Genomic DNA, 26,388 nt, shown 5'->3' on the forward strand with positions numbered 1-26,388 from the left:
ATAAAGAAGCCAAAAGACAAACAGAGACATCAAAAAGCTTCTCGTCTTTTTTCAGCATCTCAGCAAGACACTGCATTACAGCTTTGTTTCCAATATCTGTGGGTGCATGCATGTGTGTGTGTGTGTGCATGCGTGCGTGTGCTTGGAAAGTTTTCCATTTGTAGTTAAATTATGTCATTAAATCACCTTTTTTCTCTTTTTTAAAAAAAAAGCTGCCCCATGATCAATTCAAATTGCAGCATTATCGATCTTTGGGTAACTTTTTGAACCTTGAATTACCTTTAAACATCATGTCTTACGAAAGTCTCAGGAGCTCGGTGTGGTGATCCTGTACAAACTGACAGCATCAATCCCAGAATTAAATAATCTGTCTATCAGCTGCTATGCTATTAGTCTCTTTGAGCAAGACACTCTGCCTCCACTAAATCACTGCAATTTACTTTAGACAGCAGCACCAATTAAAAGCTTCAGATGAACTGCAACAGTTTTACAGCCTCCCCAGAATTGATTTTTTTTTCTTTTTGCTTTGGGATGTAAGAAATACGCGTGTTTAATAATTCAAGGAGCAGTGGGCTTGATGCTGATGAATGTCGGTGATCCAGTCAACAGTTAGAGAGGTCTGAGAGCCTGAGTGGAGACACCAGATTATACCGTATTACACGCAAAGAGGATGATGGCGGTTATTAATTGAAATGCGGCTAATGGAAAGATGACATGTGTGATGCTTGAGAACACGAGCCAGTTTCGTGCGCGTGTTTTTCATCTGTCTGTGTGTGCGAGTTTATTCCCCCTGCTGTTTAATGCTAGCACTGCTTACGGCTGTGGCTCAGCGTGAGTAAGATTTACACTGTGTGCTGCGCTGACCTAGCTTATTACTGACTCCGAGGATATGTGTGTGCTTGAGTATGTGTCTGTGTGAGTGACAGCCACAGGTTACACTTTAGATGGTCTCCGTATGTAGGTGGCACATGATAGGCTTAGGGGACAATACGCTGCAGGACACACATGCACACGCGCAGACACACACACACAGGTGTTAATATCCTCTTGGGCATGTCTGACTCATACAGTCTGCTCTCTCTCTCTCTCTTTAACTTGGTGACTCACAGAGAGGTAGATTGCCCTCAGGTGTCATGGAGTAAGATGAATAATTCACCCCAAGGACCCCTTCACCCACTTTCCTTATCTCTCTTTTTTCTATCCTTCTCTCTTTTCCTGCCCTTTCTCTCACCTCCCCTCTCGCTCACCCAGACTAGTTCTCTTTTATTTTCCTTCTTCCTTTCTCCTCCTTCTGTAATTAGTCTGTGTGTGTGTGTGTTCGAGAGAGAGAGAAAGAGAGGGAGGGAAGTGGTTGCATATGTTGCAGCGAATCAGTCAGAGAAAGCAGGGAGGAAGAAAGAGCTTTAAAGAATGAAGAACGTAAAGAGATAACAAAAACATCAGTGAAAGTCATCAGGCGGTAGGAGCGGGGTTTGACAGCAAAGACAGAAACAAAATAGGTGAAAATAATTAAGAGTGAAAGGTGAGAGTTAAGGGCCGTATGACGTGTGAGCAAAGCAAGTGAAGGAAGGCAGGGAAGGAATCTGGTTACCAACAAAACAAACAAACAAACAAACAAAGGAAAAAGCCCCCACACAAAAATGCACACAGTTTAGTTGCCCTGTGTTCTCCATGTCAAGATACAGGAAGGGCAAGGGTGCTATTAAACGGACTCGGTAAATTGTGTTTGGATGGCTGACAAAACACACATTTAAAAGTCATACCTGGGCAGCAGTGCAGCTGGATGCATTTAGAATTCCTAAGATACACTACACAGAATAGGGCTTACTGGAAGCCCTATTCTTGTCTCTGCTATGCTGGTTTTGAACTCAACAGAGCAAACAACAGAGCAACCCCATTCATTTGAATAAGAGTGTTGCTGGCTGCGAAGCTAAGGAATTATTATGTGTTCAAGTTTTTTTTATTAATCATTTCTTAATGTAATAAAAACAGAGGGTAAAATAAGTAAAATCAATGTAAACTGTGTAATTATTAGTCCAATCAGAACCACTTTAGTTATCTGTGGTAATGTAGATTTGATAACATCTCTGTTCTTAGACCTCTGTACTCTTCCATACGAAGAACAACAATAAGACCCTCATACTGAAAAAAGCAGGCATCAATGACATGACATGATGCTCTGTGTAATATTGTCTGTTATTGGTTAAATCACTGTGAAATTACAAAATACTGCCACATTCATGCTACTCTTAACAGGTTTTTTGTCACCAAATAACCTCATACCTTATTTATTTATTTGCTTTAATATCCATCCACCCATTTTTTTCTGCTTATCCACTGCTGGGTTGCAGGGGCAACAGCCTAAGCTGAGAAGCTTAGATATCCCTCCCCCGGCCACCTCCTCCAGCTTGTCTGGGGGAACACCAAGGCATTCCCAGGCCAACTGAGAGATATAATCTCGCCACCGTGGCGTACTCCCAGTGGGAGATGTCCAGAACAAGTCGCCCAGGAGGCATCCTTGTCACATGCCCAAACCACCTCAATTGGCTCCTTTCAACATGGAGGAGTAGCGGCTCTACTCTTAGCCCCTCCCAGATGGCCAAGCTCTTCACCCTATCTCTAATGGGGAGGCCAGCCACCCTTTGGAGAAAGCTTGTTTCCCCCGCTTGTATCTCATTGTGAGGTGAGGGATCACATAAAGACTTATTAAAAAACATCTAGGAGTGAAAGCCTGGAGCCAGGCTTGAGGAGGGCGCCCAAGGGTGAGTGCCTGGTGGCCAAGCCTTAGTCCATGGGGCCCGGCCGGGCACAGCCTGAAAAAGTCACATGGGCCCAACATTCTGTATTCCCACCACCTGCAGGAGGCGCCGTAGGGTCAGGTGCAGGGTTGTGTTGTGTGTGTTGCGATACCAAGACTAGCGATTGGGACATGGAACATCAACTCTCTGGTGGAGAAGATACAGTTGGCTAGATATAGTCAAGGTCACCTCAACGCAAGGTTTTGACTCTGGAACCAGTCTCCCAGAGAGGGGCTGGACTCTGGCTCAGTCTGAAGTTGCCCTTGGTAAGAGGCAGTGGGCTGGGGTCGAAATCTTGTAGCCCCTCGGCTCGCTGTTTGTACATTGGAGTTTTTCCCGGTGTTATATGTTTGTTCTGGACACTCGGATGAAGAGAGGTCACCACCTGGTAGGGAGTTGGATCAAGTGGCAGGGGAAGATGCTGGACAGACCTGGGGCATCCAAACGTATAGCGAGGGTGTGTTGGAAACGCCTGGCAGAGGCCCGCATCTGTGAGATCTTCCACTCCCCCCTCTGACAGAGCTTTGACAACAATTCCAAGGGAGACTGGGGATGTTGAATCTGAAATGACCACGTTCAGCACCTCTATTGCTAAAGTTGCTGGGCTAAGATGCAGCTACAAGGTAGTTGGTGCCTGTCATGGTGGTAACCCCCAAAAACAGATGGTGGACACTGAAGGGATAGCTTTAATATATAGTACTTCACTGTGCAAATGACTGTATGTGGAAGCTTCTTTGGTTGTCTCAGGATTTCGTCTTTGCTTTTTGCGTTTTTCCGCTGCTAGAGCAGTTCATAGCTGAGTGTGAAATGGCAGGGATGAGAATTAGCACTTCCATGTCTAAGGCCATGGTTCCCAGATAGGATGGAGTCCCCACTCTGGGTCAGGGACGAATTGCTGTCCCAAGTGGAGGATTTCAATTATCTCAGGGTCTGCAGTGGTGCATTGAGGAGAAAACAGAGCTGAGTGGTAAAGCAAAGCTGCAGATTTTCCCGCTGATTTAAATCCCTGCCTTCACCTATGATCACAAGCTCTGGGTGAATACCAAAAGCATGAGATAGAAGATTCAAGTGGAGGAAATTAGTTTGCTATGAAGGTTAGCTAGGCTCCTGGGCACCTCCTGGGTGAGGTGTTCTGGCATGTCCTACCAGGAGGGGGCCCTGGGGTAGGGATAGGTCTATGACACGTGAGTGGAGTTTGCTGGAGGAAAATGAGGTCTAGGTTTCTCTGCTTAGTCTGTCTGTCTATCTGTCTGGTTAGCTTGGTTGCCTGGATGGATGCATTGATGGATGATGGATGTATTGATGGATGGATAGATGAATAACTGTGTGTTGCTTTATTCTTTCCTTTGTTCTACTGTTTCATTGCAGATTGTATTGCATAATCATATTAAAAGGCTTGGGGCAGGTTTGAAAAGTGGCTTGCATAGGCACAGGAAAGGTAAGGAGGCTAAAGCAGGTTAAGTACTAGTAAATCTATTAGCTTTATCAGCTGGATGCATAGAAAGGTGTCCGTTGAGCCATAAGCTAATGTGGGTAAGCACTCAGGTTAGCTGTTATCAGCTGATTTGTTGGGACTGGAGAACTAGCTTGACTTCATGGCCTTCCTGAACTAAGGAATGCTCTAAGTAGCATAGCATGCCACAAGAACATTTGGAAGTATGATCATTATTACTCTAGCAAACTTCACAGCTCACGTTGATGTTTTCCCATCACATACCCCTTTGTGCTGTTTTACATTCACACAGTTAAACAACATCACCATTAGAAGGTTATATTGTACTTTATTTTCATTGTGATTAACTAATACACTATAGATATAAAATATTAGCAGGTTATAATATGTTATCATAACATATATCATATGCTAAATGCTGACATTTAGCTCATTTAAAAAACAAGAATTTATATCTGCACAAATCACCTGATTCATTTATCTGCTCTTTAATAGGTTGGCTTATGTGTAAGGGATCTGTGTTCCCATTTTGTGTCCTTAATGCATCAATAAGTTGTCAAAAATGAAAAGAAAACCAAGACAAAAATATCTCTTTGGACAACTTAAGATTCTATTTCAGTCCGTTTCACGTTAGCTTTGAAGCTACTTGAAAAGCCTTCACTGTCATTTTCTCCTCCCTATTCACTCAAGGATCATCTGAAAACGAAAGCCTTCTTCTCTCTCGCGATCAGACCTCGGGTATTCAAAGATAAGCCCTTTACTGCAAATCGACAGGAGTAGAATGCATTGTTGTATGAAAACAACTGTTTAACTGAAGTCTAAAAGACAGAAAAAACAAGTAGAAGAAAGACAAAGAATAGATCTAGAGATGGCAGAGAAAAAACATCAGGAAAAAAGGGATTTTAACATGAAAAGTGTTTGTTCACTGCCAGCATCCATCCGTCCGGATAGTCAGTTTCCGCTTATTCGCTCATTAAGTTCATCAAGTTCACTTCCTGTTAGGCTAGGTCACATCCTCCCTGGTATGACATGATTGTGTGAATAGCTACCATACGCTCCTACTGTCTTACACACTGTCTCTCTCTGTCTCTATTGCTCTCGCACACGCACACACACGCACACTCAGAGATATCACTCTCCTCCTCATCCTTTTTCCTTTCCAAAAATACCTTTAAAACCAATTAGTGGAATTAATTTCACTTATAGCAAGTTAATTATTTTGTGATGGATTGTAAGAGGGAGGAGGCAGGAAGAAAGGGAGGAGAGGAGGACGTTGAAAAGAGCAGAGGAACCTGAGAGGAGTCCTCAGGGGGAGTGCTAAACTTAGTCTCTCTTTTTAGTCTTTCTCTCGCTCTGTCACTCTGCCCGTCTGTCCGTTTGTCTTTTTTCAGCCTGTCTTTCATCTGCTTTTTTCTGCCTTTTCTCTTTTTTCGTGCTCTGTCACATAGCATTTATTTGTTCGCTTTCTTTGTTTGCAAATGACATATTCAGAGTCATTTTGATGAGTTCTAACTGTACAGTTTAGCTGCAGGGTAAGACTTGTAAGACTGAAGTATTTTTTTTATAAAGATTTAAATTCTGGTTCCACATGGCCCACAAAATGCATAAAAATGGATTGTTTAAGTCTTAGAAGATCCATTGCTGAACAGCGGTCTTCCAAAAGTTATTATCTTGTTACTTGAGTTGGGCTACAAAGCTCAAAAATGAAGCCAAAGCAGAAGTGCAACAGCATGGCTAAGAAGCATGTTACTTAGCACTAATTAGCAGGCGTCTGTACAATGTACCAGCAGATTCTTGGATTATCCTTGCTAATAAGGGTTGGTAGCATTAGCTACCCCTCCTATCCTCTAATGGTTAATAAGTAATTCTGATTTCAAGTAACCAACATAGTTGTAGCCATAAAGCAACTTCCATCTTTCATAGCAATAAAATAAAATACTAATCACAAAAGCATATGTGACCTAGTCTCTGTGTGTGGCACAAATTTCTTATGGTGACTTCTTATGCTATGATGGACTAATACACGTTTATTTAGTTTAGAGGTTACAAAGCAATATTCGGCGCTATTCATTAGTAGCGTCAACCACATGCATACACTTTTTTGTTCTGTCCCCATCTGAACCTTCCTAATACTCTCTGAGTTATACCCAACATTTCCTGGATTAAGCTCTAAGATCAGCTCATTGTTGCGCAGTGACAAAACTGGTAGGAGGTTGTCCTCTGTGTGTCCTGGATCCACTGCTTTACATTGCTCTCAAGATGATGCTAAGCAAGCTTATGCCAGTTGATTTACTGAAGCCCATGCACGAGGCAAGACAGAGCAGATAAATGTTGAACACACAGAGGTCAGACTTCTGGCAATCTCTGCATGTAATCCTTATACAGAAGGGCAAAGAGTGTCTTAAACAGAAAAGCTATTATACCATAAAGAAGATGGTGTCTAAGTCTGGGCTACCAGTTAAAGCTAGACTTACTTTGCTATTTTATGGGCTTTGCATTTTAGTGAATCACTGATCTCAATATTGTTTTATTCAGGTCTACTGAGCAGATCGTATCTACTAGTAATTAAATTTACTTCTCTTCTCTTCTCTTGTCGACATTAGTATAAACAGTAGTCTGTGGTTTTCCCTAATTTTCCCTACTGTCCCCCATCAACTCTATCCTAGTCTGGGAAAACTTCCAGTTGTAAATGCCACATGGCTTCCCAGTATTCCAGATAATTTTTTTTCCTGAAAGTCTAAAATTCTAGTGGAAACTCGGTCATACAATAACTTTTTTAGCTGAGGAATGCCTCCGGGAAACACTTCAGCCTGCGTATATTTTATTAGTTAGCCCATTACTTGAACAGGACAAACTCATGATGAGAAGAAAGAAAGAAACTTTAGACACACACATAGACCTTCAAATGTGTGCGATGGCGGCGTGATGGCACTTCAGTGTAAGTGTTTATAATGGGACTCGTTTGGTTACAAAGAGAGGAATGCTGGAGAGAAATAAGTCCGTTCGTAGCCAGCTATCTAATAGCTTTATGACTCAGACGTAAAGGCAGCCATGAGGTTCAGTTCTGTGCCTGTGTGCCTGTGTCTTACAGTCAAGCCTTGCACAAGCGGTAAATGAGAAGTCACTTGTTGTTTATTGAAACATCAAGCCTCCGAATCGCTTAACCACATATGCATGCACAACTCATACTGACACATTGTGGCTTTTTTCTTGTACTTGAATACCATGGAAATATGGACACAGACACAAACCCACACCCCCACACACACACATATCTTCAGGCAGGGGGTATTTCGCTTCTGCCCAACTCTCTGTGTGTGTTGAAAGTAGTCCAATGAGGCTCTTTCATACCAAGATGATCTGCTCACCCAGAACTGTGCTATGTGAGCTTGCACACACCCGCTTGTGTGTATCTACACATGAGACAGTGCAGTCACTGTTTATTTTAGGGACAACAGTAAGCCCCTATAATGTCAATCGCTAGATTGGGGAGAAAATGGATAGATGGATGGACGGATTAAGTTTAAGCTTAGGTTGGGTTAGGATAAGGTTATGGTAATACATATAGAACTATTACCATAGCATCCAAAGAACATTAAAAAGAAATAACAAAAAGGCAACATATTGCCTGATAGTTATTAACAGTTCTTATTAAAAACAGACCTAGTATACACATTCATGTTTTTGTTAAATATTAGAGACTGATATCAGATGTCAGTCTAGAGTAGGCTATACAGGTAGTAGACAGTTTAGCAGGATGAAACACACAAGGCCAATCATTTTGACTAGTGAACCAACAACTCCATGCAGCCCTTTCAAAAGCATTATGGAATATGGTTGTAGCTACTATAAGGATACTCAAGAACTACAATTGTGGACTTGCATTTTGAAGCCATGGATGTTACCATGCTGGTTTTATAAACAGAGCAGTTATCAGCTAATACTAGCCAGTTTGATTAGTGTAAAAAACTAAGTTCACCGAAGCTTCCATTGTTCCAAGGGTGCTGCTAATCAAATACGCTTGTTTAATTGATCATTGGTAAGTGCGAATATCTCTATAAAAGCAGATGTTTTTGCAATTTGATGATCCAACACTGTCTGTGTGGTCATTTCCAAACAATTGGAAGGTTTACAGTGAGAAATGTTTTTCATAAGATAAAAAAACCCCAAAAAACAAAAACACATTCAAGATAGCTGCTAATCTTCACACAAGTAGTTGTGCCAATGAACCCTGAGTGTGATTCTCAGAGAAAGGGGAAAATAAAATGAAGTCATCTCAGACTCTACAAGCCTCAGTTTGCATGTTAAATATTAAAGTTCATGCCAGTGTAATTGGAAAAAGACTGAACAAGTATGACCTGTTTGGAAGGGTTTCCAATAAAAAGTTTTGTAACTCTAAAAAGAACATGGCAGAGCAGCTGAGGTTTGCATAGCTACATCTGAGCAAACCACAAGATTTCTGGATCAATGTCCTTTGGAAAGATGAGACCAAAGAGTTTCTTTGCCAACCTGAAATGCAGTATTGGGATCTTAAGAGAGTGCCACTAAAATGAAATTAGGCAGGGTTTTAAGGAGAGTGGGCCAAATTCCTCCATAACCATGTCAGAGACTGATAAAGTTATATAGAAAACAAGTCATACTTGTACTGGAGGATGGGGATTTTACACATTGCTTCTGAATTATGGCCCAGTTTTTGTTAAATAAATAATGCCATGTGTTGCTTATTTCAGGTGGTATTTACAAACACGCTGAGTCCTAGGCAAGGACTAGATGGGTTTTTTTTTTATTATGTCCTGATATGATATCTTTTCACCATGACTCTATGGATTTGTGTACGTGTGGTCCTGCAAATGTGTGCTTGAGGCAATGTTTCGACCATAAAACCAGTAAACACATGATCTCAACCCTTTCAACACTCTGATTGCACAGTGGGAGGGGCCAGTTTAGTTTTACAGAAAATGTGTCCCCCCCAAAAAAAAAGAGAGAGAGGAAGCAAAATGAAGAGAAAAAGGCTGAATGAGAGAAAGTGAGAAAAAGGGAAAGTTAGATGTGCGACGAAAGAAAGACGATGCTACTGGAGCACTTGAGGATGACTCATCCATAAGCTGGTGATGCCTCATGGACCGACACGCACAGACAAGTACACACAAATACACACAGAATCATGCATCCTCAGACACGCATACGCTATACACAAATATTTAGTCACGTGATTGAACACACACCCAAACACCCACCCATACACACACCAGTACACCAGTCATCCATTAGTCTGAAACTGATTCAGTGAGACATGCGTGTTGGTTCAACAGCTTGTTACTAATGAGCCAAAATGGCCGCCGCCGCGCCACAGTTTCCAGGCCAGAGCAGGGAACGACGGCCCCTGGGGCAGAAAAACTGGGCGAGAGGAAGGATCAGAAGGGCTGGATTTAAATGGAGCTCATTAGCTTGTGGTAGCCATGAGAGGTCCCTGCACACTAAGGAGAAGTGCACACACACACATAACACACACACACCGCGCACACACACTCAGGCATGAATGCAAACACAGATGGATTGTCTTATACGTACATTATGGACACACACAGGCAACTATAAAAGCTTTCTGCAATTTCCAGAGAAGAGAAAAGAATTAGTTTAGAGATCAGGAGAAGAGGAAAGAAGGTGAGATTGAAAGGCAGGAAAACGGAGGGAAAGAAAGGCAGAGAAACAATCATTTTTGGTTGGATAGGACCACTGGCAGGGTGGTGAGTTTTCCAGATGGCGGAGAGACTTGCATGTGTGTGTTCGTGTGTGTGGTTTTCGCCAGTCGTACCCCCTTCCCTGCCTTCCCTGCTTGTCCACCCACTCAACATATGTCCTTCCATCCTCTTTCCTCCCTTCTTCTCCTCATCCCGTAATCATCAAATATTTTGTCGTGTCATTTCTACCAGTTCACTGAGTGAGCTGAAATATGGGTGGCACACATGTTTCTTTTGTCACAGGAAGTGCCCTTTGTGTTCCACTTGAGCTTTCTGATGTATTTATATCCATAAACACACACATACACACACTGTGCCTTTTTCACTCTGCAGCCAAACTCGCATCAAAGGGGTGTTTGATTTCTTCTTCTGCTGCCCAGGCCCCACATGTCCTAGTAGGCTGGGGGTAGAAAGAGCAGGGAGGGGCTGAGCTGTAAGCCTGGAACTCTCTGAGGCTCAGAACTATAAATCTGCAAAAACACCCAATTAGACGCTTTGCATTTGTCAGTCAAACATTTTGCTAATCTTTGTTGGAAATTTTCAATGCGAGATTTGTCATGAATCTGCTCCACTTTGCTGGGATTTTTAGAATTATACATTGATGACTGGTGAAATGCAATTAATGTAGAATAAAATGGATAGATGAATGGATATTGTCAGTCTGGTTTAGATTTTGACTGACTGGCAGTAATGTGTAATTCACGTCCTGGTAATTTATCATTAATCTTTAAAGTTCATATACTGTTCCCAGTACAAAACCTTAATGTGTATAGTGTGTCTTGGCACATATTCACGTGTTCTGTCCACACTTCTTAGGATGAGAGACACACAACAGTTTCTCATGTAAGAGTATATTTGTGCATCGTTGTGCTGGGAAGTGCTGTGTATTTGTGCAGCTGTAAATCAGAGAATGCCGTTCTCTGATAAACACAGCGAATATGCTAATGTGGGCACTGTGCTCACTCGATGGATGCATGTTGGATTATTTTTGAAGATATCCAAGCTTTAGGCCATTTAACTGACTGAAACTAAGTTTTACTTAGTGTAAAGAAAAAGAACAGAGGAGAAAAAAATTGCAGTTTGGAAGGTAAACATCACATGGTGCTTTGCATGATGTACAAAAAAAATCACATTGCAAACTTAAAACCAGCATGCTGCAAACAAATGGATCACATATTGAATAACCTAAAGAGATATGAAATAATGGAATAAAATGAAGTTGGTATAAAATCAGGGCAGCACGTTGCTGCAGTGGTTAGCACTGCTCCCTCACAGCAAGCAGGTCCTGAGTTTGAATCTACCATCTGGCCAGGGCTTTTCTGTGTCAAGTTTGCATGTTCTCTCCATGTTTGCGCGGGTTCTCTCAAAGTACTCCGGCTTCCTCCCACAGTCCAAAGACATGCAGTTAGTGGGGTTAGGTTAACTGATAGTTCTAAATTGCCTATAGGTGAGAATGGTTGTCTCTCTGTGTGTTAGGCTGGTGACTTGTCCAGGGTGTACCCCGCCTTATGATCTCACCCTCCCGACCCTGATAAGGATAAGCGGAAGAGAATGGATGGATGGTGCGAAATCAGTTCACAATTTCAATTTTCATTGGTGCCCAATGCTTGTTGGGAGACCACATCACAAATGAATGCCACTAATTATAATTTGTCTAAGCAATCAAAGCACTTGCTGAGGTAGTTTGGGACACTTCTGGACAAATATCTTTTGCAGCATAAATGCTTATGTGTCATGATGTGTCCCCAACAAAGACACAACCAAAAAATCTCACCCCTGCAGGACGGGGTGTTTCTTTTTCATCTAGATCTCATGGAGCATTTTTGCTCGACAGCTGGATTTATTAAAAATCTTTTTTCTTGAAACGCTTGCTTTTAATTTATTCATTTGTGTGTTTTCGCTAGCTCTTGCTTAACAAATGCAGTGCCTGACTGGCGATGGACCAGGGGGTTAATTTGGCTGTCAACTTGTAATCCTATCGCCTGACACATATCTCAAAAACAATGGTCCAGGATTTTACTGTTTACTCTTCTGTATATGACAAATTATATTTTGTTCATTGTTAAATTTAAATGCCACCATAAAAGAAAATAACCGGGCATGATAAAGGAGAGTCAATTGAGACTATTCTTTCTGAAAACTCTGTCTCATCTAATAAAAAAATCAAGTATAATGGGGGGACAGTAACCTCCAGATGAATTGGAATTCCATGAAATCTATTAGTTATGGCTAAAGCGAATAGCAGTCTGTTGGTTATAGAGTGATTATAGAGTACCGGGGTCACAATTGTTTTTTGAGCCATTCTAACGACTGCTGTTCTGCTGGACCTTTGTTGACTCCTAGCTTCTTTACTATTTCCCTTCTTTATGTTTTCCTTAATAAAAGCAAACGTTTTGAGGCAGAAGGAGACAAAAAACAATTTAAAAAAAACAGATACATGATTCAGTGAGATATTAAAGAGAGAGAAACAAGGAGTGACATGACTGGAATTGACATCACAATTCACTGTCACTGTCTTCACCTAAGACACAGAAGAAGCCAGGAGGGAGTCTGTTTTTTTTCCATTTACATTTATTAAAAGACCAATGACATTTTTATCCTGGTAGATTTAAAGAGTGTGCCGGGTAACTCGAGAGATCATAAGTATTCCAAATGTGCTTATCATCAATCTGTAAGCAACTTGTTTTATTCCTGTTTCCTTTGCCTTTTTTTTATTGTACTTTATTAACACAGACTACTGACTGTTGCATAACTTGAGTTTAACTACAAAAAAAAACAGACCTTTGTTCCCATGGCCCCTCATCACCTGATGGGGGATGTGCAGGATGGGTAGAGCTGGAGCTATAAACTTAACGCACCCTCCGAGACTGTGGCTCTGCCAGACTGTGGAGCTAAACTATGAGCACATTCATTAGCATTTTATTGGTTGTAGGCACATCAATTAATCACAGACGTGCATAGCTCCAAGCACACACGCACACACACAGACACACTTTTTTGTCTAAACTTGACAACACTCGACAAAGAGACACACGCTCACCTTTGCTTCTGAGCACACACGCAGACATTACAGCATATGTACTTCACTTGATGGCTCCCTGGTGTGTTGTACCTTAGACTACAATTTCTCTCTGGGTCGCCATATCACACACAGACATATTCGCTCATGTAATGTCTCTGTACAAACTGTGAAGACACTTATTGACTCAACAGTAAAACGGCGTCACCTCGGCTCCCCTCTAATTTCTCCATGAAGGTTTTATGGAAGGAATCTTAATAGTGGTTAATTGTAGTTTCATTTATAGTTTCAGGGCCATTTGTATTTGTGTCAGAGCTCCTCATAATGACAACTGCTCTTCTTAATGACTTTTAGTCGCGGTACAGAGTTATTAACCATTTTACAGTGAGATCGTGATTTGCACTGCAATATTCTTCCGTTATCTTTTATCCTCAAGGTATTTTACGATTTAGACTCCTTATGTGTGCTTTCGGTTATTAATTTCTCTTCTTTTTTTGAATTAACCAAGAGCTTTTGGACTATGTGACAATTTTCATTCAGTCTGATGTTCATGACCCTTAAATCCAATTCTGTTTTTGCTGGCTGTACGCTTTTCTTCTCCGAGATTAAGGTGGCAGCATCGGACGACTCTCATTTCAATCAAGTTTTAAGCATCAAAAAAATAAATAAACCTTTTCTTTCATCTGAAGTGATTGTGTTTAGCTCAGAGTAAAGCAGATTTGCAGACTGAATTGGAAAATAGCCACCATAGTTGAAATAAAAGCACTTCAGCAGGTGTGAAATTTAGGAATTTGCAACACACTGAAAAATGTAGACACACAATAGTCTAAGGAGCTTGGAAAGAAAAGCGTCGCTAACAAATTCACATGACTTTACAGCTAACTGTGTGCACCATAATTCCAAGATTCAGTAATAGTGATATAGCTGCTGCAGTAAGGTGATTTACATGGTGGCCCTGAGAGGCCAACGGACTGCAACTTAAGAAAACACCAGAAATAAGAAAAACGCTGCAAAAGCACACAAAACACAATGGAAATAGGGAAAAATGACAACGGAAATAGGAAAAAACAAAACAGAAATAGGAAAAACAGATTTCCAAAAGCACAAGGGAAGTGTTTCAGGGGAGACAATAACCTGACGGACCAGCTGCAGGAACCCAAAACATGGTAGGTGTGCTTTAAAATGATTCATATAATACTGTTGACGGATTTTTAGGCTAGGTTAAGTTAGGTTAACACACTTACCTCTCATCTTTTCTTTCCTCACAAAACCGATAGATCCTCCACTTCTTTTAAGTGTCTCCCAGCGCAATTCTTAGCATATTTTGGTTCCTGCAATTGGTCCGTCGGGTTATTGTCTCCCCAGAAACATTTCCCTTGTGCGTTTGGAAATAGTGATGGGAATTCCGACTCTTTTTAGAGAATAGGCTCTTTTGGCTCGCCTTACTAAAAAGATCCGACTCTTTTCGGTTACCAACCGGGTCTTCAGGTTGTTTTGTTGTTTTAATTAATTTATTATCAACAAAAATCTAAAATTATGCACAAAAGGAATTACTAATGTTAAAAAACGTGGTTTTATTTATATATGTTTATATATAAATATATATGGTGGGCCCTAGAGACAAAGCAGGAAAAAAAGTGCGAGAGAGAGGGTGAGAGAAAGAGAAAAAAAAAATCAAAACATGGCTCCCAATAAGCAGGCTCGCGTTGTTCACTTCAAAGATCCGGCTCTGAGAGCCATTTCATTCGCAAACAACACATCACTATTCGGAAATCAGTTTTTTCCTATTTTTGTTTTCTTTTTTCCTATTTCTGTTGTGTTTTGTGTGCTTTTGCAGTGTTTTTCTTATTGCTGGTGTTTTCTTCAGATGCAGTCTGTTTGGTCTCTCAGGGCCACCGTAGCTTTAACTGCAAAACGAAGTAGGCACTTTATATGGGAATATATTCACAATGCAACCTGCTAGGAACAGGCTGAACTGAGTCGCCTGTTGTAAAAAGACTCGTTACAGATCAGATAGACTCCAGTTGGTTGCAACTTGTAGGGAATCTGTCTACATTCATAGATTAAATGGCAGTTATTCATAAAAATTTACCAAACTGTGAGTGACTGCTTTCAGTTCAAGTTGAACTGCAGTTGTTTGGTGTCAGATTGTTTGGCCTACGTGTGCGACTTGTGTTGTCACCTTGAGATCGAAAGTGGTTGCCCAGAGGTTGAGGGTTTTGCATGCTCTGACTCTGTGCCAGCACAACGAAGGTAATGAACAAATCATAAATAAGTGAAATTTGAACTGAAATGTGTGTTCTAACTAGATTAGCTGTTGTTTTTATGGCAAGGTACACAGTCACAGTGATGTTTATGAAAGCCACAAGCAAGATTCAAGTATTTCAAGTATTATTGTAGCTACAGGCTACAATGATCATTTTAAAATAAAAATGCATTCATTAATAATTTATCCAGCAGCCTTTTGTAACTTCCAGTAACAAGGCAGTTTCATTTTATGAGAACACAATTTTGAATAGAATACGAAACACGATACAGTTTCAGCCCTGATTGAATGCTTGATCCATCTCTTATCATCACTTATGATTTACTATGTCTGGGGTGACCTGTATCAGCTGTAAGGTTGAGGTGATGTGTGCAGTGGTGTTAAAATCCTAAGGTCTATTATAATGTAAACATTACAGTTTATTTGTGAGAAGCTTGAATAATATGGATTTGTCAGGAACTGAGTTAATGTTAAACAATTAACTGCGTTTTTAAAAGCAGGCTTTCCCAGTAGGGCCTGTTTAAGTTCAAGAGACAGCAGTCAAAGGGAACCTGCTGGTGAGACTTTCACCTTTTAATAACTGAAATTATCTCAGTGAAATCAAACTCATTGTTTGCATATGCATATCTGTGTAATATTGTTAAAACACTTCTAGAGAAGTTTAGTTTCTATCTGAAATAGAAAAATCTATTTCAGATCTAGACTGAAGATTAAAAGCAGACTGAGGGCGAAGCTGTGAAATGTGAATTTGTTATTGCTTAGATAAACTCAAAATATTGATTTTTAAATTTGTTTTGGCCTAGTTAACAAAAAGAAAGGTTCCCACAGGAGGCAGCTGACAAGAAAGAAACCCAGCTTTGTTCAAGCTAATTGTACTGGGATGTTTGCCTCACTCCATTGTGTTGTGAGTCCTTCACTCTCTCAGCACCTGAAGACTATCTTTTAAAAGAAATTTTTAAAAAAGGAGAAAAGATCATAAAAGACTGAAAGCTTTTTTGTTTGATTTTGGTCACATTTGCACAGAGAGTGCAATTTGTAACTGCTTATCATCAACGCTCTGCTTCGCAGTAACACATCTTCACACAATCCCTCCTCATCTCAGCTGCAGAGTGCATCCACAGTCTCCTACTGCGGCTCCTGGAGCAAATACAATCCTTGCTTAAGGGCATATGGGGAGTGTAAGACACATTGTTATTGAGCATTTTTATTGTCTTTGATTTTGGCATTTTGGTTATTCTTTATGTTTCATTTTTAACCTCTTGTTGAACTCAAAGGAACAGGCTATTTTTAATGGCTAAGCCAGGCGACTACTGCTGGCATAGCTGAGAGATTTGATATATTCTGCTGTTTGAAAGGTACATGGTCACACGATGACTTGAGAAAACGAGTGACCAGGCGGGCAAACGGTGACCTAGTTGGCTGCCAAAAAGATAGAGATAACAGCCAAAGCAGGCATCCATAAATATTTGAAATCTGGCTGGTGATATTTTAAAAGCCCAGCTGTAGAATCAATATAAATTCAACAATGCAGCATTTAAACCATTTAAACAGATTATGAGATAACATGTGTTTTGTCGAAAGGTTACCTTTGAGATGTCTTGTGGTGCCCCACATAAACCGTGCCTCAGGTGACCTCAGTGGATCACACGATAGAGAGGTTCATCTGTTAACTCTCAGTTTTTGTAAAACATCTCCACAAACTTAAAGAAGTCCAGAGTGCCTTCTTCTTTCAAGATCTTAAGACTATCATGACCAGGATGACTGACAACCTGCACAGACATACAGTCTTTCCATCTATCGTGCTCCTTGAGGTTTGGGTATTGTTAAAGGCAATCTAGGATTTGATGATTTGTGTCACACACCTGGTACTATAGTTATAGGAGCTAAATGAATACATAAATTAATGAATAAAATTGTTAATACAGATGCTGCAGGGTGTATGCAGTATGTGATTTGTATTTTTCTTTTGCATTGTGCTGATCCTCTAGTAGATGGTTATTTATTTTAACCTGTGTATAACCACTACCACGCCACCTGCAATGACTTGATTCTGCACTATACAGGCAAGGCTCAGTGGGTTTTGCATAAAATGACCTTGCCAAGGTCATGATTTCCATTCAGTGGGATTACAAAATGTATGCATTTACTTTAACAGAAAGGCTCTTTAGATGAACACATGCCTGAATGGCATAAGCTGTACAATGCAGGCGCCCACTGTGGCCTTTACAAAAGTAAAGGGCAGATGTGAAGTGGGAGGTGAGCCAGACAGGAAGACAAAAGCAGAATAGAAAGAAAAGGACAGAACAGGAGTTGTGGAGGAGAGTGGATAAGGGGGAACCTGCCACTAATAAATATTGCATGCCACTTTGTTTAAGCGTGCTTGTATCTCAAAAGGAGAAAATGCATTCGTTAGTGATGCTATTGTGTGGAACTTGTGTGTTGATAGTTTAGCTTTTGACCTTACTGCATTCAGAATTTCTGCATTGGGAGTGTGGCTTATCAGAGTTTAGGAAATCAACTCTTTATATTGTTTTAGCCAGCAAATATGTCCAATAAATGGTTAATATATACATTGCTAAGGCAGAGATTGATAGAGATCACAAACTTTAGATGCAAGGAACACACGCACACACGCACACACAAAGACAGGTAGAGAAAACTGTTCGTATCTGGGTTACTCTGGCCTCACATCTCTCCACTGCAGATGAATATTAATAAGGAGTTATTAATATCTGCTGCCTGCGCTGTGTGCATGAATACTCGTGTATGCGAGGTCGGCATGGAGAGGCAGCGCGAACGAACCTTCCTCCTCTTGCCTCTCCTCCTCCTCTACACGTCACTTTCTCCTCTATTTTCCTCCTCCTCATGTTCACGCTTCTGTTTCCTTTAAGTTCTTTTATTTTTCGGCATCCTTTCCACTGGTTTCGCTCACGTTCTTCACCCTCACATTTGTCCTTTGTGTCTATGATTTGTGACACAATTTTCAGCTATTTGTCAGCTATTAACGCACACTTCCTCTGTTTGAAATATATTATACCCCAGTCATTCTGCAGTGACTTTTACTGTACATCACTTAGAGGGCAGATGTTCCACCTATAGTGGTAAATGGCTCAATGTTGAGACAGAAAGTGGCTGCTGACTGTTGCGTTCATGTTTTTAGGTCTGGTCTGGGTAAAGAATAGGCTGTATGACCGTGCTAATTAGCTCTCAGCCAATCAAAAGCAGAGATAGACTTACTAACACGCTGCTTCACAAATCTGAGCTCCTGACACAATCCCCAACAGATTTATGTCTCCTCTAAGAATCAAACCAGGGATCTTACTACTATTGCCAAACAATATTTAAACTCATTTCCACTCAAAGGCTGTGAAGAAGAAACACACTGTAGTTGAAATCACTCCACAGAAACTGTCTAAAAATGCCAAACTATATAATGGAAGGGAAGTTTAGGGAGGCTATAAGGCAGAATTTGGACAGAGCTACTGTAAGCTTGTTGAGTATCTAAACTAAGCTTATGGGGTGCTCCTTGTAGAGTGCTGTTAATCTAATCACTTATTTAGATATGGAATAAGCATGCTGTCCAGAATGTTAAATAATTCCTTTGAAGGGACAGGTAGAAGAAGCCCGAGACATTACATTACAACAAATTATTATCTTAACTAAAATCCTGTTGTTGCCAAACCTTCAGGACTCTCAGCATCCAAAACATTTAATAAAGTTACTTAAAAAAAAATCATCTCAGAGGAATTCACATTTCACTGTGTCATGAAAAAATAAGACCTTGTTGGATGTGGCTCAGACTCAAACTAGTCAGCCAAGCGCTGATTTGACTTTCAAAGTATTAAACAACTTAAAATCAACCTCTTATCTTTAGCTTAAAGTTAACCTCTGAGGATTTAAAATAATGTGTCAGTATTGTAACAAGTGTCACTTCAAAAGGGATAAATTGCAAGTAGCTACATTTACAGTCCCGCAGTGAACTTCTTTTATTAATTTTCTGAAAGCTACGGCATTTGTGTGAATAAACAACCACTGATCAGAATGTTTTGAGAGTGGTGGATTTATCACACAGTATTAAATCCTGGATATACAGACTGAATACTAATTGTACTACTATATATTAGTATCAGAGCTATATTTTATTTTTTTTACCCTGTATTTTAAAGACGTGTCCTTTGTGACTTCCTGGGAATACAGAGACAACAACCAATCATTGCTTTAGAATCATGATTAACACAACGAGGGCTGAACCCATGCAGTGTTGAATACAGGACATTAATGCATAATTCAAACAACATTTACATTTTTGTGCGGAATATCCACATACACAGTTTCTTCACTTTTCATCACCAGATAGCTTGTTTAATTTAATGAATAAATCAATTTACAACAGGATTTTTACAGCTAATGCTTACACCAATAAATAACTGTTACAATAAAAAAAATGGCTTGAGCAACACAAATACACGCACTTGTTGTTAGTTTATTATTTATAACCAAAAAATGTCAATATGTCTTGCTGTTACCTCTTTGTGTTGACATCGCAAAGTGGGACAAACTACCTCAGCTGTAAGAGCCAGAGGTGTGTGTGCTGACTGGTTGTGTTCAAACCAATAAGAAGCATCTTACTTTCAGTGTGCGCTAAATGAGCCGGGATTTCTCCTGACAATAGGCTGCCCTTTTGTCCATTAACAGTAAATTTTCTGTGCAGTGTGGCAAATTTTCAGTTTGTTTGGTTGTCATGATTATTCAGCAATGCCCCGATCACAAGCATGTGATTTCCACTTTGTGTATTTTCCTTGTAAATTACATGCATGTCCTGCTTGTTTTATGTGTGTGCGTGTATGCTGGGGAGTATCATAGATTAAGAAAAGCAGGTGTGTATGTGTCTTATTTTTCAAGGGGAGCAGGTGTGCGTGTGTGTTGAGGGTAGCAGGTGTGTGTGCATGAGTGTGTGTTTGTGTGCCGTGCTCACTCGGCCAGATAATGGGCACATATGGACAGTGTGAGAGAGAGACAAATGAGAGACACACATATGCGCACACAGTGAGTACATGAAGGAGTAGACTGTGTGTATGTACAACAGACACATAAACCTTTTAGCTTGCTTTGGGATTTGTGAGTACACTCGCTCCATGTATGTGTAAGTGTGAGCGTTAGTGAGTGGATGACACATAAATTGGTTAAAAAGTAGTATTAGCATTACAACTGGTATTTACGATGACAGCGATAATGAGGGTTAAGCGTGATGGGATGTCATTCAAGATCTGAAAAGCGTGGAAGAAGTGACAATCTTTGTCACTGAAATAATTATTTGTGTGTTATTTGTGTCTTAGTCCGGGCATGAGGCCGAAGGTGACTGCTACAGGCGGCGAGGAAGGAGCGGTGTTGTGGATCAGATTAGTTATGGGCTAACCTCTCTTTTCAGCTAAGGAGATGGGTGAGAGCAGGAGTGAAAGAATAATTGTCAGCTATTTGGAGATGACAGAGAGGCAAGTGATGGGAGAAAGAGTGAGAAGCAGCAAGGCAAGACAGATAGGGAAAAATGGAGAGGCGATGGGTGAGGGGTGGGGGTAGATTAATGGAGGAAGGGTGCACGACTGCAAATGAACTTGTCTGCTGCTGGAGAGTCAATGGAGGGAGTGACAGTTGTATAGATTAGGGAGAAAAGAAGGAAGGGGAAAAGAAGGAGAGGATGAGGAGGTGCGGGTTAGGGAAGGAGAAAGAAATAGAGATGAAAAGATAGAGGGCAGGCTTTTAAGAGTGTATTTGGCAACGATCAGGACCAAGAGGAGGGAAAAAATAGGAGAGGAGGAAACAGAACACTTAAAACAAAGGAGATAGTATTTTCATAAGATGGAAAAGAGACCAGCTTTCGCCACAAAAATATATATATTTTTTTGCGTCTTATTAGAGGTGACACATGTTTGTGCGTGCCTGCATTTGTGGACCCTAGCTTGATTAGTGTGTGATCAGGTGTCATCATCAGTTAACTGACTGATAATTGCATCTTTACTGTCCGTTCAAGCAGATCCCTGTTTAAAAGCAGACAGAGTGTAAAAACGAGTGAAAAAAGAAGCGAGGGAAAAAGACCAGATTGAGGGAAAGACTTGAGAATGATTTTGGATGGCATAATCTGATTGGTCCTTGTCTTTGTTCGTTATCTCGTTGAGCCAATTAACAGAGCAAAGCGGCATAATACTTTGTAAGCTTTCCACTAATGCAGTTATTGACACTGTAAATTGCAAAGGAACCGTACTTTGCTGGTATCCAAAATTAGACCAAACAATCTGGAGAATACTGTCTGTGTGCAAGTGCAGAGCAGCAATGATATTTTGAGGCAGAGTGCTTAGAGTTGCAGTGATAGTATCTTTCGCCAGTCTTTATCTTTAAGTAGATAACAGCTCCACTGACTTTAGTTTGAATCACAGCTCATTACAGTCTCCAGCTCAGTTCACAGTGAAGTTTGACTCAGTTTCACTTCAGGTTCACTTCAAGTTCATTAAGAGTGAATGCTGACTGTCTTTACAGTACACAGCTGGATGTATAAAGTCCCTCTGCTTCCTATTCATTGATATGACCCTGATTTATCGCTGGACGATCAGAGATAAATTCATCACTGTTTATTTTCCACTGGCTTTAGCTTGTATTCATTTAATTCTCATGCATTTTTAGTTTATTATTATTATATGCCACAAGGGAGGGGACCCCTTGGGGTGCCCTGTGTTGTCTCCCGGTGTGACGTTGGCAGCAGATCCTTTGGGTCCTGTGGGCTTCAGGGTTTGGCCTCTGTGGACTGGCTTTGTTCTGCTGCTTGCTGCAGATGCTCGTACAGACTGGGATCTGGGGACTCTGAGAAGCACAGCAAAGAGCCTGAGGCACCGATGAGGCTCCCAAACAGTTTCTGATCAGTTTTGGCGGTGTGGTTCAGCTGGGGGAGGTCGCTGCTTTTGGGGCATACCATTGCTATTGGAAGCAGGTGCTTAGTCTTGCAACTATGTTTAGGTGAGTTATATTCATCAGAATAACATGAAAGCACAGACAAAAGAACATTTATGATGAGTTAGCCTGGCCTAAATGGTGCTACACTACAAAACTTGTGGTGGATAGATGTTGAAAATGAAGAACCTTATGTATGCGAGTCTACTAAAATAACAATGACAATAACAGCATAAAAATGAACAACTATTGTCATACAGTGTTGTGTAATGACAACAGTGGTTTTAAGTCCTTTACACTTTTTTCTGTTCGCTTTTTCTGATTTCATTCATATATTTTTGTTTTCCCCTTCGTTAGTCTTTCAGCCTCTTCTTCCATTCATCCCACTCTTTCTCATGGTTTAAACTCCCTTCATCCTCCATCCTTTTCCCTCCTTCCCCTCATCCTTTGCTTGTCCCACCTCTCCCTTTCTCTAGGAATCATATTTCCACGGAATGCTGTGTTTCCATTAGAGCTGCTAATAGAATTATAGTCGGTCACATGAGCTTGTGCAACACACACAAACGCATGTCCGTGCATATGCATGTGAGAGGACGGACACACAGGAGAGACACGCGGTCAGACAGATTAGTATTATTAAAGTTTTACTCTCCTCTAATCCTCTCAAACTCGCTCATACAGCACACATGCTAACAAACACACACTCTCTCGGTGGGGTACACCCTGTGTGAGGAGCAGGCTATGTGAGATAAACTGATCACACAGCAGTACAATATGCTGAAAGTGATTATGTGTGAGTGTGTTTGCGCGTGTGTGTTTGTGAGAGATAGAGAGCAAAGGAGAAATGATGATGTGCAACAGAAGTCAGGAAGCAGTTATTATTCGCACTGGAGGAAGATGTGCTCCAGTATAAAGGAGCATCTGAGACAGAGCCAAAATGCATGTTTGATAAAAGAAAATTTTACTATGCTGATTTCAAGGAAATCTCTAAATTCAACCCCTCACTTTATTAAAAATAAATAAATAAATGAGGGGAGTGCAGTTTCAGCCAAGTAATGAGATGAAAGATATGCTCGAAAATTGAAACCACAGTGGTTTTTCTCATAGGACACAGCTGCATCTGATACCAAGTGACTTCATTGCTGGTAAATGTAAAGAGCACCTCCTTGGGCATGACTGCTCTATTCAAAGCACACTATTCTTTAAATATTTGCAGATCTGGTGCTGTTGTTTTTTAGTGCATTTGTTTTTTTGTTTTTTTTTTAAGATCACTTCTACCTTCAGGGCATTGCAGTTTATTTTGTAATAGAAGCAATAAAGTTTATTTATATAGCACTTATCCAAACAAATATTACTGCAGACTTGCCATAAAAAAACAACTTACCCACATACACAAATAAAACCAGCAATCCACATTATTAATAGAACAAATCATAACAGAAAAGTCTGAAAATGCAAAACCGCTATATCAATAAATACTAAGAATGAATAAGAGTTCGCTAAAAGGCTAGCTTTGAGTTATATTGTTTTCCTTAAGGATGACAAGCCAAGCAATTGACGGATGTTATCACTATAAGGAGTGGAATATGGCTATCTATTCATATTTTCATATAACATTAACAGTAAGACTGCATTTTGGTTGTATTTCAGTCACTAATCCCAACAGAAGGTCGTGTTAGTTGCTAGCTAAGAGTGCTAGCTGTTGCCCCAAAATTAGAAAGACTCTTATGGCATGTAAACATGCTAAGTCAAGTATTATAAGGATCTACTAAGTTATTTTATGTCATTGCTGTATTATGGTTTTGTGTCTTGACTTCTGCAGTGCTGCAAAAAGTCCTTGATTCCAAGTTAACTCGTTGGTGATAGCTGTGAGTCAGAGTAGCTAGCTCTTTGCTATATTTCTAAATGTGTTGTGCAAAGTAAATGTAGCTGTATGTGCATAACATCTTATTCACCGTAGGCCATTTACGCAAAGTATCTATCTATCTATGGTTTACGCCACAGTTGCATGCAAAAAAGCTGAAATTAGTAACTAACTTGTCAAATAAGTCCAGTGTGTTGTTTCTTGTGTGTATAATATTTGTGTTTTCTTGTTTTTATGATTGAATGCCTAACACAGTTATCATCATCATTGTCACGCATATTTATATAAATATCTGACTTTGTTGGATCACTTAAGTAGCATTTAAATACAAGCACATTTAAGACGGTTGTTCTGTTTTTCATGGGAGTATCAGAGTCCAGTAGCTGTACATATTTGAAGATTCAGTGTGCTTGTTGAGGCTTAAGAGTTGTTGTTAGAGGCTTGGTACATGGATTAAAAAGAGAGGGAAAGAAAAATAAGGAACTAATTATACTGATTAAGTAATTAGCAACTTCAGTAATGAATTTTAATATATCTTTAGTAAGGGACAAATTATTACATTTTACATTGCCAAAAAGCACGTGAGATTTGCCAGCACCCTTCTAAGTTGCTCTTGACGAGTCAAATTCTGTGGATAATGCTACAGTCACAATGAATTTATAATCTTGTTGCCTTTGAAATAGTTTCCTCGAAGACAAGGACCAGGTCTGTGACCACTTGCAGGTAGCTGCTGTTTTCAAAACAACTTTGACGCTTCAAGATGGCGATGAAACGCTATTAGTCGGCTATCAGTTTGGCAATTACATGCAATTTGTTTGTGATGATATGCGAATTAACTCTTATAAAAGCAATTATATGTTAAAAATATTTTGCAGGCAAGTTCCGTTCATCGGCACCGACTGACTGAGATGGATTGCAACATGTTGACAATCAATCACCACAACTACTTGCATTCAATCGCTGAATACAAAAAAAAAAAATTTAGTCCAATCACCAGGCAACCATCCATTTTCCCTAGTCACAGGGATATTGCTGTCCTATTTTTACTTTACTGTGACTGAGTAAGAAAGCAGCACTTGCAGATGATTAGGCGATAGATGTATATACACTCTGTGCATGTATTATAGTCACTATAGTCCTCAGGATCTGATGTATTGTTCCCTCAGGCCATCGCCCAGTGTGAGTGCATTTGTAAAAACCTGTAGCAGTGAAGTGAGAGGAGCAGGATCTTAGCAGACATTGTGAATGCCCTGTAATTGTAGGATAAATCTACTTTTCTCCTCCTCCTCCCTCTGAACCCACTCACATTTCTCCTTCCTGTGTCTTTCTAGCTCCTTATCTCTGTTGCAACAGCACAGGATGGATTAACTTTACAGAAGTTCTTTAACTTTTGGATTCTTCCTCTTCCAAAAGAATTGCACTTTATGAGATTTACGAATTTGACATTGCTAAATCTACAAAGATTAAGCTTTTCATTTCCACCATGCATTAGTTGTGCTAAAAGATCTAGTGATCTACTATATGGCACTGCAACATCGAGATAATGATATATATTCCAGTTTGTATGATTAAATAGTATATCTACTAAATCTATTGCGTTCAAACAATTTAACAATTTTGAAATTACTTTTTCTTTTTAATCATTAAAAACAAACATTTTCTGCTTTGATATCAGTAGCTCTGACTACTTTTTCACAAACATACCCTTGTCTCTGCAAAGCACTGTTACTTCTTCTATCTGTAGAAAATTTCCATGTGCACTTGCACGCTCGGCTTTGTGTGAATAATAATTGTTTGCATAAAATTTCAGCGTATAATCTATATGCACAGTGGAAACATTTGTTGAGTTGTCAGAGAGAAGGAGGGCTGGGAGGATATTATAACTGTCTTTAATCTGGCTAAGCATACAGTATGGTTAATCCGGTGTCTTCGTTTTACACCGTCTTATTCCCACGATTTGTTTGCGTAAAACTATGTAATCTCACAGAGATTATTGTAATTCTGTCTCTCTCTTCTTTTTTTAACTTTTATTTCAATACAAGCATTTGTTGTCCCCAGTCTTATTCTTTTCAGGGCTAAATGCGTTCTGGATTTTTCAGTGTGTATTAATCTTTAAAGCTGGGAGACCTATCATTATAAACATGTTAGCTCCCTACAACTACACCCAGAGAACTGTTTGCTACTCAGTTGTTTTTAATCTCCCCAAGTAGACATTGTTAAATTCTTGATTGCAGGGATCCAGCCATGCACAAGTGGTACTAGTGCCATCAAGTCTTTCAGATGGATGTTGAAGTACTACATTTGATGG

General features: G+C 40.1%; 1 protein-coding gene across 1 annotated transcript in view; it reads left to right on the forward strand.

Annotated features, from left to right (window-relative positions):
• Positions 1-26,388, forward strand: part of cacna1c (calcium voltage-gated channel subunit alpha1 C) — a 222,027-nt gene that overhangs the window by 37,596 nt on the left and 158,043 nt on the right. The window lies entirely within an intron of this gene.

Source organism: Neolamprologus brichardi, chromosome 17 (genome assembly GCF_056152115.1).
Source record: "Neolamprologus brichardi isolate AB-2024 chromosome 17, ASM5615211v1, whole genome shotgun sequence".
In the NCBI taxonomy this organism is placed as follows: domain Eukaryota; kingdom Metazoa; phylum Chordata; class Actinopteri; order Cichliformes; family Cichlidae; genus Neolamprologus; species Neolamprologus brichardi.